Here is a 15,442-nt window from a genome sequence, read left to right as displayed (position 1 = left end):
GTTTTCCTGCACTGCACCCAGTCACAACCCTGACCAGAATAAAGCGCTTGATGAAAAAGAAAAGCGTGATTACATGTGGTGATTTACATCAGCACTCCCCAACCTTTTTTGCACCACGGACCGGTTTCATACAAGATAAAATTTTATGGACCGGCGGGGGCGGGAGGATTCAAAATAGAATAACTATACTGCTTACAAATGAGCTTTTTTCACTGCAACAAGATGCTGCTTCCACCTGGGGGTGATATGAGATGATAAACACATGTGTGTTGGAAATGAAAGCAGTGTTTATATTGCTGATCTAGCAATCTCTAATTATTTATTCTTTCTGTGCGGCCCGGCAATAAATGACCCATGGACCGGGGACCACTGATTTACATAACCCTGCATAACCCAGTTACTGCAAGCATGTCAGTTTAAACCAGTGCCAGATCAGTACTGATATAAGCAAATAAATATCAGAATCATTCACAAATTTGGAAAAAATAGAATCACAACATGCCTAAAATGTATATTTTATTGTATAGCATATAGCCTAGGTATCTGACTCTAGGTTTCTGGTACATACATTAAATTAAGAAAAGGTCAAGTACTACATGAGGCCCACAGTGTAGAATCTGCTACAGAGTTAAATCATCTTACAATTTAATATGATAGTATGCATTTAACATTTCGCACAGATGCTGAAGTTCTATGACTTGAAAGCTTGTAAACATACTAAGGCCAGTAGTGTCAGAGTTTTTAGGGTAAGTGGACATAAAGCTATTTAAAAAAAAAACATAGCAAGTCCTTTTATGTTGCACTTACAGTGTGTGGTTTATTATCGACAGTAATGGCACTGTTAAATGGCTTTACAGTTAAATGTTGAATTGACACAGATCAAGGCCGTAATCACAATACATTGTGGTGAGCAGTCGGCTCGCCGTTATATTAAGGCACGTTCCCCCTGCTTACGCCATGGGCTGTGGGAGCGCTGTATCCCATGATACATTTATAAGGATTAAAACAGGTTTATTGGTTTGAATAGTGTGGGGAGTTGTTTTGTTAGGATGTGATTTATGGTGTATTTTGTGTTTGTTGTCTTGTTTGTAATTCACCATTTTCGTAAAGTGTGCTGTGTTTGGTGACCTGTCTGTTCTGTTATCCTGTTCAGCATAGTGGGAGGGATCTGCTGTATATCAGATCTGGTTTCTTTTTCATGCTTTTTTGCTTTTACAACTAACTCAAGAGCAATTGCAAATAAAGAGTGCTGCTGCCTACAGTTAAAGAACAGAAATGTTTCTATATGTCTCACCGACATCACAATATATTATATATTAAGGTCCTACCTAACTGACGGCAGTGAAAATCGCGTCATGGACCGTGAAATGAGCCTCTTCCCGTGTAATATGCAATTTGCTGTGAAAAATTTAAGATTGTGTTTAGCGATATAACAAATTTCATTTGCATAGGGTATGAAATATGAGGCGCAATATGCGGCAGTCCTAGCAATCGTACGCCATTATACAGCATCATAATTACGTTTGTTGCTGACAGTGTTTGATGTACAGTGTATCACAAAAGTGAGTACACCCCTCACATTTCTGCAAATATTTTATTATATCTTTTCATGGGACAACACTATAGAAATAAAACTTGGATATAACTTAGAGTAGTCAGTGTACAACTTGTATAGCAGTGTAGATTTACTGTCTTCTGAAAATAACTCAACACACAGCCATTAATGTCTAAATGGCTGGCAACATAAGTGAGTACACCCCACAGTGAACATGTCCAAATTGTGCCCAAAGTGTCAATATTTTGTGTGACCACCATTATTATCCAGCACTGCCTTAACCCTCCTGGGCATGGAATTCACCAGAGCTGCACAGGTTGCTACTGGAATCCTCTTCCACTCCTCCATGATGACATTATGGAGCTGGTGGATGTTAGACACCTTGAACTCCTCCACCTTCCACTTGAGGATGCGCCACAGGTGCTCATTTGAGTTTAGTCCATCACCTTTACCTTCAGCTTCCTCAGCAAGGCAGTTGTCATCTTGGAGGTTGTGTTTGGGGTCGTTATCCTGTTGGAAAACTGCCATGAGGCCCAGTTTTCGAAGGGAGGGGATCATGCTCTGTTTCAGAATGTCACAGTACATGTTGGAATTCATGTTTCCCTCAATGAACCGCAGCTCCCCAGTGCCAGCAACACTCATGCAGCCCAAGACCATGATGCTACCACCACCATGCTTGACTGTAGGCAAGATACAGTTGTCTTGGTACTTCTCACCAGGGCGCCGCCACACATGCTGGACACCATCTGAGCCAAACAAGTTTATCTTGGTCTCGTCAGACCACAGGGCATTCCAGTAATCCATGTTCTTGGACTGCTTGTTTTCAGCAAACTGTTTGCTGGCTTTCTTGTGCGTCAGCTTCCTTCTGGGATGACGACAATGCAGACCGAGTTGATGCAGTGTGCGGCGTATGGTCTGAGCACTGACAGGCTGACCTCCCACGTCTTCAACCTCTGCAGCAATGCTGGCAGCACTCATGTGTCTATTTTTTAAAGCCAACCTCTGGATATGACGCCGAACACGTGGACTCAACTTCTTTGGTCGACCCTGGCGAAGCCTGTTCCGAGTGGAACCTGTCCTGGAAAACCGCTGTATGACCTTGGCCACCATGCTGTAACTCAGTTTCAGGGTGTTAGCAATCTTCTTATAGCCCAGGCCATCTTTGTGGAGAGCAACAATTCTATTTCTCACATCCTCAGAGAGTTCTTTGCCATGAGGTGCCATGTTGAATATCCAGTGGCCAGTATGAGAGAATTGTACCCAAAACACCAAATTTAACAGCCCTGCTCCCTATTTACACCTGGAACCTTGACACATGACACCAGGGAGGGACAACGACACATTTGGGCACAATTTGGACATGTTCACTGTGGGGTGTACTCACTTATGTTGCCAGCTATTTAGACATTAATGGCTGTGTGTTGAGTTATTTTCAGAGGACAGTAAATTTACACTGCTATACACGCTGTACACTGACTACTCTAAGTTATATCCAAGTTTCATGTCTATAGTGTTGTCCCATGAAAAGATATAATGAAATATTTGCAGAAATGTGAGGGGTGTACTCACTTTTGTGATACACTGTATGTGTTTATGTATTGAGTGCATTTTGTCCCTTTGGGGATTCCATAATCAATGTAAAAGTGTGCTTCTCTAGACACGTGATCATATCTGTGCTGCGCCTCAAAAGAACAAACCAGTAAAATGTTATGCTCCTGATAGTTTGTCTAGGTACAGTTTATTTCTTTCTTTATAAACTCAGCAAACTCGAAAGACACTCAGTTACCCTAACAATCAGTAAGACAAAACTAAGTTTGGAAAACTCCCAACCGATTATGTTGACGCAGAGGGGTGTGTGTGAAAACACAGACGTCTATTTACATATCCGTTAGGTAGATGTGCTGTGTATTGTACATGCCATTGATTCTATCATTTAATCTATGAGTGTTATTTAATGAATGTCGTGAAATGTGGCTCTTTTGTTTAAAAATCCGTGATTTTTTTAAAAACCAGGTCCGTGAAAATAAGCACATTTTCTCATGAATTTAGTGGTGCCCTAATTATGCACAAAATGTCCACCCCAATAGACTGAAGTAAAAATAATAAATAAACATATTCCACACACTATCTTTGCATATTGAAAAGATCCATCATTTGGTTTGCGTTTGTAAGTCACCATTTTCGTAAAGTGTGCTGTGTTTGGTGACCTGTCTGTTCTGTTCACTTGTTCAGCATAGCGGGATGGATCTGCTGTATATCTGATCTGGTTTCTTTTTCACTATTTTGTAACTAACTTCAGAGCAATTGCAAATAAAGAGTGCTGCCTCCTACAGTTAAAGAGCAGAAATGTTTCTATACGTCTCGCCGACAACACAATATATTACGCTCAAAATGTCCACCCCAATAGACTAATATAAGAATGATAAACAAATTCCATGCAGATTCCATCTTTGCATAGGGCTGGGCGGTATGACCAAAAAATTGTATCACAGTATTTTTTAAGATTGTGATGGTTTCATGGTATATCACGGTATGTTTTATTTTTTGTATGACTGGGACTTTTTATATTTCTGTGGCTTTTTCTACTGTCATAAGCACATAGAATATAAAATATTTTAATTTCACCATGTATATAGTGAAGGTTTTGAAGACTATAAGCTTTGCTTGGCCCCACGAAATGACAAAATATATGATGGAATCAGTACGCGTAAAAGAGTTGCAATAAATACGAATTTTATTGTTTATTAAATATTTAAGTATTGTACAATTACTGTTAGCTCTCCCTTTAACAAACAAAACGACGTTCACCAGTCACCACTGATGAAGTGCACAGTTATACCGTTATACTGAGGTATGACTCCACTGATTGTACAACTTAATCACAGGTCTGTTGTAGAAAAGTGGATGACTTTACATATCTACGCTTCCGGCTTGCTTCGGTGTTGTTGGTATAACGTCATTATAGTAATTAAACTGAACTATTTTCACCCCAGTAGTAACGTCCTTTAACTGTTTGCTTTTTTTGCAACAACCATGTCATGACAAACTGTACAGAATATAGTGTTTTAATCTGTGTCGGAACTAAAACAACTTCTAAACTGCTGACACAGCGCATATCTTTGCTGTTTTTGTTCATTTTTTCCCACCATATCGAGAAAACCTCTCTCATCTGTTAACACTGTTACACTAATGCTACCTGGTTAACAAGTAAGCTGTTTCTCATCTGCACAGTGCTCCATATAGCTTTAGTGGTGAACAATATTTGCGTCCTATTAAGGCCTACAGCTGTTGTATTAACTATGCTATATGGTATAGGGTGGCCACATTCATAGTCACAAAAAGGAGGACATTACACCCCAAAAGGAGGACGTCATACCAGGAACAGGGGGACATTATACTGCAACACACAGAATGAAACCATAACCCATATAACAGAGTTTTTGACCAATTTAAGAAAGAATTCTATAACAAATTACTGTTTTACTCACCATGTTGTGTCTACTTTTGATATTTAAGTCTGTTCCTCGCTGCCTCCAAAAGTTTACTAATTGACTCAAGTAGAGGTGTATGCAGAACAGAGCGAGCGGGCGAAATTCAACCACCCAATCACAGACTAGCATTTAGAGGGCAGACCTTCTGCGATTGGCCAGTGGTGGGCGAGCATTTGTTTTGACATGTACCTGAGCCAATGACAGATAATATTGATCAAAAATGTAACCAGTTCATTCCAAAAGGAGGATTTTTAAGTGTCCGTCCTAGCGTTGCATGGGCGGAGGACTGGCAGCTGAAAAACCGGCCTGTCCAACCTAAAGCCGGACGGCTGGCCACCCTAATACGGAATCGTCCCTTATTTGGAGACTAAACGTTGTGTTCCGTATTGAACTGATACGGGACGTGCTTTGTTCTGGATTTTTATCAATTGTAGAGAAATGCTGCAGACTAGACTGAGACAGGTCGATATGAAACAGAATGAAAATAATATATGTTAAACAGCCTAAATAAAACATTTTGATAATGTTCTTATGACGGTGTAAGACCCGTTATATTTTTTATAGGTGCAACCCTAACCGCCTACACCCCGCTCAGGTAAACACCTGCCACCACCCCCCCACCCCCCACCCACCCCCACCCTATGCCTTCCGCCAACCCGCCAGCAGGGTGTTCCTTATCTCCAGTTCTGAAAGTTGGCAACCCTATATGGCGGTGTATGAAAAATCCATACCGTACGAGGAATGAAAGCCGGTATACCAAATGAACCATCATACCGCCCAGCTCTATCTTTGCATATTGAAAAGATCCATCATTTGGTCCCCACAGTGTTCAATTCATGGCCATGTCTTGTATTATTTGATGCCTTGGACACCAAAAACTACGTGTAATGATGTAACTAGGAAAATGAGTACTAGATGCTGCCTGACACTTTGGGATGGTGGCCATGGATGTGACTGCAGTGAGCTGGCTGGGCAGTGAGTGTGCTCTGGCCTTCTTATGCCTCCTTACATTAAGACTCCCTTCATGTGTGAATGAAGATAAGCTGACATGTTCCAGCTCGGGTCACGTGACGCATCGAATGCTGACATCATAATGAAGCGGTCCTTGCAGAACGCCTACACGGCAGCTCATCTGTCTGTCTGTCGGTAAGGCGGGTGGGCAGGAGTGCGGCGAGCCGCAGTGCGCGCATGGCTACCGGACAGCACCACGCGCTGAAAAACATAATACACACCAGGCACGCGTCCTGGCTTATGTTTGCACAAAATAAGACCTGATATAAAGGAGCCAGAGGACTACCAATGAATGCATGAGAACAAACTATAGTTAAGGAGGCGCATTAGATGCACGTTTCATTGCGCTGGATGAAATGACGCTCACATGCACCCTGGCATGCATGACTGATTCACACTCACATCTATCCATTCATAATTAGGCAAGGCATTTATGCACAGTGCACGCTGTGTGAGCTGACAGCATGCAAGCTTGCAGTTTGCGCAAAAGTGCACCAAGAAACACTGAGCACCCTGTGGCAAATCTGACGCGTAAAACAACATCAAACAGGACCAAACCGCGTTCTTACCCCCCTTTCGAAGAACGGTGCAGGTTCTGAACGCCACACGAACCTGGATAAGAGCGAGGGAGATTTACGAAGGACGACGGGTAACTCCGAAGAGAAGGTTCTGCACGATAAACGAAGTTTGCTTGCTTGCATTAAAATAGCGTCGCGGTGGTCCGGAGGCTGCGTACGCACGCGGACTCACGTCACAGAAACATGGATTTTTTTCCACAGCGCGCGCAGCTGATGCTTGTGTGTGTGTGTGCGCGCGCGCGCGCGCGCGTGTGTGTGTATTTGTAAGTGTGTGTGTGTGTGTGTGTGAGTGATTCCTTTGCGCGACTGCGTAAACCCCGCCCGCACAGAAAGAGAGAGAGAGAGAGAGAGAGAGAGAGAGAGACGTAAGCAACTTGTCGCATCTCAACCTTTAAACGATGGGAAGATGGGAATAGCGCATGCGCACGCCTCTTGTTTCTTCCCTTTGCATCCCTGTGCCCTGAACAGCTCTCTATTTTCCACTCCAAACTGCCAAGTGTATAATGGACGATCAACATTCCTTAGGGTACATGTTTTGGACATTGCAATGCATTGTGGGATTCCATGCTATGGTTATGTTAGCCCTATATTCATGATTTTACCATAGCAGAGCAATAAGAAAACCCAGTGCACTGCACAGGGAGCTGGGTGTGGTTTAATACAGCATGTCTAATGCTGGGTGACACCTGCGTATAATGGCTACTCACTGCGTGACTTTTAGCCTGCTGTGAGGGATTTGTGTGTGTGTGTGTGTGTGTGTGTGTGTGTGTGTGTGTTTATTAGAACAAAATGTCCCTATAATGATAGGACAAATTTGACCTCAGGGCTGTATGGCTGATCCATATGAGAAATAATACAGCATATATGTAAAACATCATTTCAAAATTTATTCTGATTAAATTTTGTTGAGGGCGTCACGGCGGCTTGGTGGGTAGCACTGTTACCTCACAGCAAGAAGGTCCTGGGTTAGATCCCCAGGCCGGGCGGTCCGGGTCCTTTCTGTGCAGGGTTTGCATGTTCTCCCCGTGTCTGCGTGGGTTTCCCCTGGGAGCTCCGGTTTCCTCCCACAGTCCAAAAACATGCAGTCAGGTTAATTGGAGACACTGAATTGTCCTGTAGGAGAATGGGTGTGTGTATGTACTGGCGCCCCGTCCAAGGTGTTACTGTGTGCCTTGCACCCATTGAAAAGCTGGGATAGGCTCCAGCACACCCTTGCGACCCTAATTGGATAAGCTGTTAAGAAAGTGAGTGAGTACATTTTGTAGTTTGAAAGGCCATGATTTACATTTTTGGCATTATCAGACCCTTTTATTCAAAGCAACTTAATTTAGAGTTAAGGGCCTTGCTCAAGGGCCCAACAAAGGCAATCTGGCAGTGGTGGGGTTTGAACCAGCAACCTTATGATTACTAATCCAGTACCTTAACCACTAGGCTACAACTGCTCTGTGATATGGGATTAGACTTCACTTTATATATTCTGCTTATCATAGGTGAACCTTGATGCACCTTGTTGACAGGTCACCAGTCCATCACAGGGCAGACATACAAACACACATATCTACAGTGTACACTTAGGGCAATTTTTAGTAGCTCAAATTAGCCTGACTGCATGTCTTTGGACCTATGGAAGGAAACCAGAACACCTGGAGGAAACTCTTGTGGACACAGGGAACATGCACTCTCAACAGAAAGAACCCCGCTGGCCTGGTCGAGGAATCAAACCCAGGACCTTCTTGCTGTAAGGTGACAGAGCTACTCACTGCACCACTGTGCCGTCTTTCTATTTAATATATCATTTGATTCATATGATTTATTATATACAGTGTATCACAAAAGTGAGTACACCCCTCACATTTCTGCAAATATTTCATTATATCTTTTCATGGGACAACACTATAGAAATAAAACTTGGATGTAACTTAGAGTAGTCAGTGTACAGCCTGTATAGCAGTGTAGATTTACTGTCTTCTGAAAATAACTCAACACACAGCCATTAATGTCTAAATAGCTGCAACATAAGTGAGTACACCCCACAGTGAACATGTCCAAATTGTGCCCAAAGTGTCAATATTTTGTGTGACCACCATTATTATCCAGCACTGCCTTAACCCCCCTGGGCATGGAATTCACCAGAGCTGCACAGGTTGCTACTGGAATCCTCTTCCACTCCTCCATGATGACATCACGGAGCTGGTGGATGTTAGACACCTTGAACTCCTCCACCTTCCACTTGAGGATGCGCCACAAGTGCTCAATTGGGTTTAGTCCATCACCTTTACCTTCAGCTTCCTCAGCAAGGCAGTTGTCATCTTGGAGGTTGTGTTTGGGGTCGTTATCCTGTTGGAAAACTGCCATGAGGCCCAGTTTTCGAAGGGAGGGGATCATGCTCTGTTTCAGAATGTCACAGTACATGTTGGAATTCATGTTTCCCTCAATGAACTGCAGCTCCCCAGTGCCAGCAACACTCATGCAGCCCAAGACCATGATGCTACCACCACCATGCTTGACTGTAGGCAAGATACAGTTGTCTTGGTACTTCTCACCAGGGCGCCGCCACACATGCTGGACACCGTCTGAGCCAAACAAGTTTGTCTTGGTCTCGTCAGACCACAGGGCATTCCAGTAATCCATGTTCTTGGACTGCTTGTCTTCAGCGAACTGTTTGCGGGCTTTCTTGTGCGTCAGCTTCCTTCTGGGATGACGACCATGCAGACCGAGTTGATGCAGTGTGTGGCGTATGGTCTGAGCACTGACAGGCTGACCTCCCACGTCTTCAACCTCTGCAGCAATGCTGGCAGCACTCATGTGTCTATTTTTTAAAGCCAACCTCTGGATATGACGCCGAACACGTGGACTCAACTTCTTTGGTCGACCCTGGCGAAGCCTGTTCCGAGTGGAACCTGTCCTGGAAAACCGCTGTATGACCTTGGCCACCATGCTGTAGTTCAGTTTCAGGGTGTTAGCAATCTTCTTATAGCCCAGGCCATCTTTGTGGAGAGCAACAATTCTATTTCTCACATCCTCAGAGAGTTCTTTGCCATGAGGTGCCATGTTGAATATCCAGTGGCCAGTATGAGAGAATTGTACCCAAAACACCAAATTTAACAGCCCTGCTCCCCATTTACACCTGGGACCTTGACACATGGCACCAGGGAGGGACAACAACACATTTGGGCACAATTTGGACATGTTCACTGTGGGGTGTACTAACTTATGTTGCCAGCTATTTAGACATTAATGGCTGTGTGTTGAGTTATTTTCAGAAGACAGTAAATCTACACTGCTATACAAGCTGTACACTGACTACTCTAAGTTATATCCAAGTTTCATGTCTATAGTGTTGTCCCATGAAAAGATATAATGAAATATTTGCAGAAATGTGAGGGGTGTACTCACTTTTGTGATACACTGTATATTAAATACATGACAGGTGTCATTCATAAGTGTTAGATGTGTTAGATGTTTACATTTTTGTTTATGACAGTTGTAGCTTAATGGTTAAGGTACTAGACTAATGATCAGAAGGTTGCCAGTACAAGCCTCACCACTGCCAGGTTGCCACTGTTGGGCCCTTGAGCAAGGCCCTTAACCCTCAATTGCTTAGACAATATACTGTCACAGTACTGTAAGTCGCTTTGGATAAAAGCGTCTGCTAAATGCAGAAAATGTAAATGTAATGTACTAAATAATGTAATTTTAAGACTTTTACAAAACTGTTACAAAATTTTACAGAACCAGCAGTATGGATGTATTACAAAAATGCAATTGTACAAATTGTGCAAAAGTAAAATTAACTCTAAACAGGCAGCGTGCACCAGGAGATACAACATATTTAACCACCTATAGGAGGCTATCATTTATTGAAAGTCTCGTCTGGTATGAGTAGGTAGGTCACATGACTTTGTTCATGTCAGGTTCAAAGGAGGTAAGCAATAACATTAAATTATTTTTTACAACTAATCTTCCACTCTTGGCTGTTTAAGGGTTAATGGCTACTGTAAAAAAAAAACTAAATCCTAAGGAAAGTTACTTTACTGATAGAAATAAACTTCTATATGTAGTTATTTCTGGTAAATAATGCCTGTTACTAAATTTAACTAATGTGAAGCTACAATGTCCTCAATTTCACTTTATCATTGTAAGCCTGCACGTTGAGGAAAGTACCCAATAAATATAAAATGACAGAACTGTGTGTGTGTGTGTGTGCTTGTGTGCTTGTGTGTTTATGTGTGTGTGTGTGTGTGTGTGTGTGTTTAAGAATGTGTTCCATCATTCTGTCATCAGACAGTTTAAAATTGTTGCTCAATCCTTGATGGAAAAAAGATGATCGAAGAATAAAACCTAACAAGCACTCTAATATAGATGTGGTCTAATGTGGATGAATTCTGCAGGGAGTGCGAGCAAGAGAGAGAGAGAGAGAGAGAATGGGGTGGGTGAGGAGGTGGGTTTTAATGCGACAGATCTGTCAAAACTAGCTTCACTATAGAGAAGCAGATTCATCATTCACTTATAAATACTCAGATTTGAAGTATTTGTGGTTTGTCTTTGGTTCACACTGAATTATCCAGATTAGGATGAGGAAGATGAGGTTAAGTAGCTGTAACGTCTCCCTGCCATCCTCCCAGAGGCGGATTTGAACCTGCTGCTGATTAAAAATGCTGATAAATGACTAAAGTCATACACGCAGAGAGAATGCACCAGTGCTGGACAATGAACTCTGACCTGTGAAGTCGGGTCTCTCCCTGTCTCTCTGTTCCTCTCTTTTGTGTGTCTCTCTGTGTCTGATGGAAAAAGAGGATGGGCTCGGAGCAGGGATTGGCTAATGTGGGGTGACAGCTCTTTTCATGCAGTAATGGTTATGGTGAAAAGAGAGCTCCATTCAACCCTATTCTGACAGTCACATACATAGACTCCATGTCTCCAAATCCACAATTATATTCACTTAAACGTCCTGTCTGCCTTTTCACCGAAACCTGCAACATATAGGAACATATAGGAATAAAATTCAGCATCGTATGTATGCAACAGATATTGTGGATTTGTGTGTGTATTTATGTCACTGGATACACACAGACCAGCACACACATACACATGTTGATCGATCAGACTGCCCTGTGGCAATAGTCTGAGGCTGCACAAAGCTGAGTAGGGAAACAATGTTTTAAAGTAACAGACAGCCCTGGTGGTGTAGGAGACACACACACACACACACGCACACACACACACACACACACACACACACACACACACACATGGTCTGTTAGCTCACAGCGCAGTGCTGTGCATTGTAATAAAGGACTGCAGTGGTTCATCCTATCCACAGCACTATAAACTGCATCAAACACACACACACACACACACACACATGCACACACACACGCACAGATCCTTCTTTTGAAGAGTTCCCCATGATGTCACCCCTATTGTCAAAGGAAATTGATGCTACATGCAGAACATTTGCTCATTTTAACCCGACTGATTTCAAGAAAATTAATAATAATCAGTCCAGCCACTGAAATACATTCGACTAGACATTGTCAGTACACTGAGATCTGCTTCTTTAAACACCACATTGTTGTTTAGTGATGTGCTTAATAAGGTGCTCACATAATTAATGTCATTAAAACTACCTTGCCATTTATTTATTTTTCATTTTATTTATGCATCTTCTCCCATTTTCTCCCAATTTAGCATAGTCAGTTTTTCTTCCGCTGTTGGTGGATCCCTGATTTCACATGTATAAACCGGGTGCTGCATTCTGATTGGCTGAGCTGAATGTCACTTACATATCGCTACAATATTGTAATATAATAATAACAACCTGGCGAGTGCAGCCAATGGGGAAGCAGTGCGGTGGGGGGTTGAGTTCATGTCGTGGAGCCCCCCCCCCCCCCCCCCCCCATAGGCCCCAGTGCACCTGCCCCCCTGTCCCCCCGGTAGTTACGCCCCTGTTTGGGATTTAGAAACTTTGGCCTTCCAAAACTCCAAACTGCGCTCTCAAAATTTAAACCATTATGCTATCTTATCTGTCAGACCTAATTACAATACACCAACACATTTAGATTACAACTTAGTGTAGTCAATTTGTCTTCCGCTGCTGGTGGATCCCTGATTGCAGTCGAGGTGGGTATATTGCTGCTCACGCCTCCTCCGACCCATGTGCAGCCCTTAGAGGAACCCTTTTTCAACCATGCATTCTGCACAGGCACCTCTCTATCTGCCTATCAGGGTCCTTACACAGCGTTTGAAGACCCCACCCACATAGTCTGGTTATCCCGGCTTAGCAGAAACGTGTCTGCTGCAGGCACTGCCAATTATGCCCGCTAGATGGCGCCCAGCCGACCGGTGGCAACGTCGAGTTTTGAACCGAGGAGCTCAGAATCTCTGCGCTGGTGTGCTAGTGGAATATCCCACTGCGCCACCTGGGCGCCCACCTTGCCATTTATTATTGTAAATTGTACATTGCATTTATGTTATATATGAGCTACAAGCTAAAATTCCACATTAGTACATTCTTGAGATGCTCTGCCAGCTTGCCCTCTTTCCACAGTGCATCCCTGTACCATCTCTTCCCCAGGTAAGCAACACACATGCACCTGGTCACTCCCCTGATGTAAAAGAAAACAACATTGAACAGAATTTTTTTAAATTGCTTCCTGGTCCTCTTCTGATATTCTCATGCTTATTGAAGGCACTTTTGGTCCACTGGGTACTCTGACCGAGCTGTGGTTACACAGCCCAATATGGCTGATGCAGGTTATAGTAGCTCATTTGGGATTAAACCAGATGGGCAAGCCTTTGCTCCGTATGTGCACTAATGAGCCCTGGGTACCCACCATCCTGTCTCTGGTTCACTAGTACTAGGCTCAACTATGTATGCACTACTTATAGATATGATTATTTTTTGGCTTATTTTTATTTGGCTTCCCGCAAATCCAGACAGAGGTCCTATCCAGCCTGATGTGGATAATGCAATGAAAAGCATCAGTGGTTGAAGTAAATCCAGTGTGACACTTAGATTACTGACTGGTTTTCTGAACTGTTGTATTAAAATAGGATATTTAGCTCATTGCAGGACACCAGACAGGGACCCAAATGGTCATTTCAGAACCACGGACAGTGGTAAGCAAAGTGTCAGTACATTCAACAAACCCAATTAAAGATGGTAATTATTCTGGTTTCATATTCTATTCTGTTCTTATTTGAGGTTAAGGGAGACTGTGGACTGTGATTATGTCAGTGCATTGGTGGACTGAGTAGCTAGTGGACTGGCCTCAGTCACAGTTCTACCTAGTGCTCTTCTCCTTAACTATAGTTTCACTGTTTTTTTAGCCATTTTTTCTCTGACTAATTTGACCTTATTGCTCTTGTTGCCTTTCCCCCCTTTTGGCTTGCTGGGCAGCCACATAACATTCACACTTAGGGCATTTTTAGTAGCTTTAGTAGCTCAAACCCAGGGCCTGCTTGATGTAAAGTGACAGTACCCACTGCACCACCATGCCACCCCCAAGTTTATTCTACAGAGTTCGAATAATTAACAAAAAATTACTGACTTACTAAAATGTGGATAGTTTGGTAAAATCTGTTACATCTGTCAGTAGTATTCCTCTTGCCAGGCTGTCATTTGAAGGAACACACATTTTAGATTGAGTTTGTTTTGGGGCAGAGATGTTCACAAGTCACAAAATACAAGTCAGAGTCAAGTCACGAGTCAATATAATCTACTATATTGGAAATGTAGCATAGAAATAACAAATAATATGTAAGTTCAGATAATACTTTCCTAGTCATTGTGCAAATGAATGTAATTTCTGTAACAGGAAGGTACCAGTTAAAAGCTTAAACTGATAAGTTTTGTTTTCACTGCAAAACAAAAGCGCGATAAATCACGGCACAGCGGCCAAAATCCAAAACACAGCAAAAAAAAAAAAAAAAAATCACAACCACTGCTTACCTTAGCTTATGTTCTTCCAGATGCTATTAAATTTATAACTGTGTGTCCCATTAGGAATATAATCCGTTATTTTTTTATAAATGTGCTTATAATTAAAAACCTCCAAACTTTTCCCGGTTGTGAAGTAAAACATGAACTCGTTAGAAAGCCAATCAAGCGTTTCATTGACAATCATCTGTGTGAAGCAAACTGAATAAATGAAAAATAACAGCATTTCTTACTAAAAATTACAATCAGAAGGCCTGATTGGTTCAGAAAGCGGTTCTTACAATCATTAGCGCCAATTCTGTAGGAGCGTTCCATTCACCCCTGTAAAGTGCACTACGTAGGGTATTCCACCACTTTAAGTGAGATTCCAATCCAAAGGTAATGAAAATGTTCAAATGAAGTGAACTTCAAACTGTGTATTGAGTAGGGACTAGTTAGTAGTTAACGAATGTTAACACATGCTGACGATAATTTTTTTGCGAGTTATGAGTCGAGTCCGAGTCATTTGAAACGAGTCCGAGTCGAGTCTGAAGTCGCTGTGTGTGCGACTTACGTGCGACTCGCTCTGTTTTGGGGTGCAGACAGCTGTATTGTGTGGTGAAAAGTATATGAACAAAAATTCAACCTAATCAGCAAATGTATCTGTTCAAAAACAACATACGCTGAGTAAACATAGTGGCTTTATTCTAATGATAACCACAATCACTCACACAGGCTAAACTTAACACTAAAGCTCTGTCACATCATAAACAGAACACATACAGTGTTATTGTTATTATTATTATAATAATCCTGTTGTGGATTTTCCACTTAAAGTGCATGTAAATTAAGTTGTCAAACTGTATCATTAAACCAGGCTTAATCT

The 15,442-nt window shown here is 42.4% G+C and overlaps 1 protein-coding gene across 1 annotated transcript in view; it reads right to left on the bottom strand.

The window, feature by feature from the left end:
* The window catches only part of cacng8b (calcium channel, voltage-dependent, gamma subunit 8b), a 33,903-nt gene extending 27,178 nt beyond the window's left edge, over nt 1-6,725 (bottom strand). The window contains exon 1 of the mRNA XM_062991760.1: nt 6,627-6,725. The gene's annotated coding sequence lies outside the window, so the exon portion shown is untranslated. The remainder of the gene's footprint in view (nt 1-6,626) is intronic.
* Between the last annotated feature and the right edge of the window lie 8,717 nt (nt 6,726-15,442).

Source organism: Trichomycterus rosablanca, chromosome 3 (assembly GCF_030014385.1).
Source record: "Trichomycterus rosablanca isolate fTriRos1 chromosome 3, fTriRos1.hap1, whole genome shotgun sequence".
NCBI classification, from domain to species: domain Eukaryota; kingdom Metazoa; phylum Chordata; class Actinopteri; order Siluriformes; family Trichomycteridae; genus Trichomycterus; species Trichomycterus rosablanca.
Note: the sequence above shows the minus strand (reverse complement) of the source record. Positions and strands in the feature narration are given on the sequence as shown.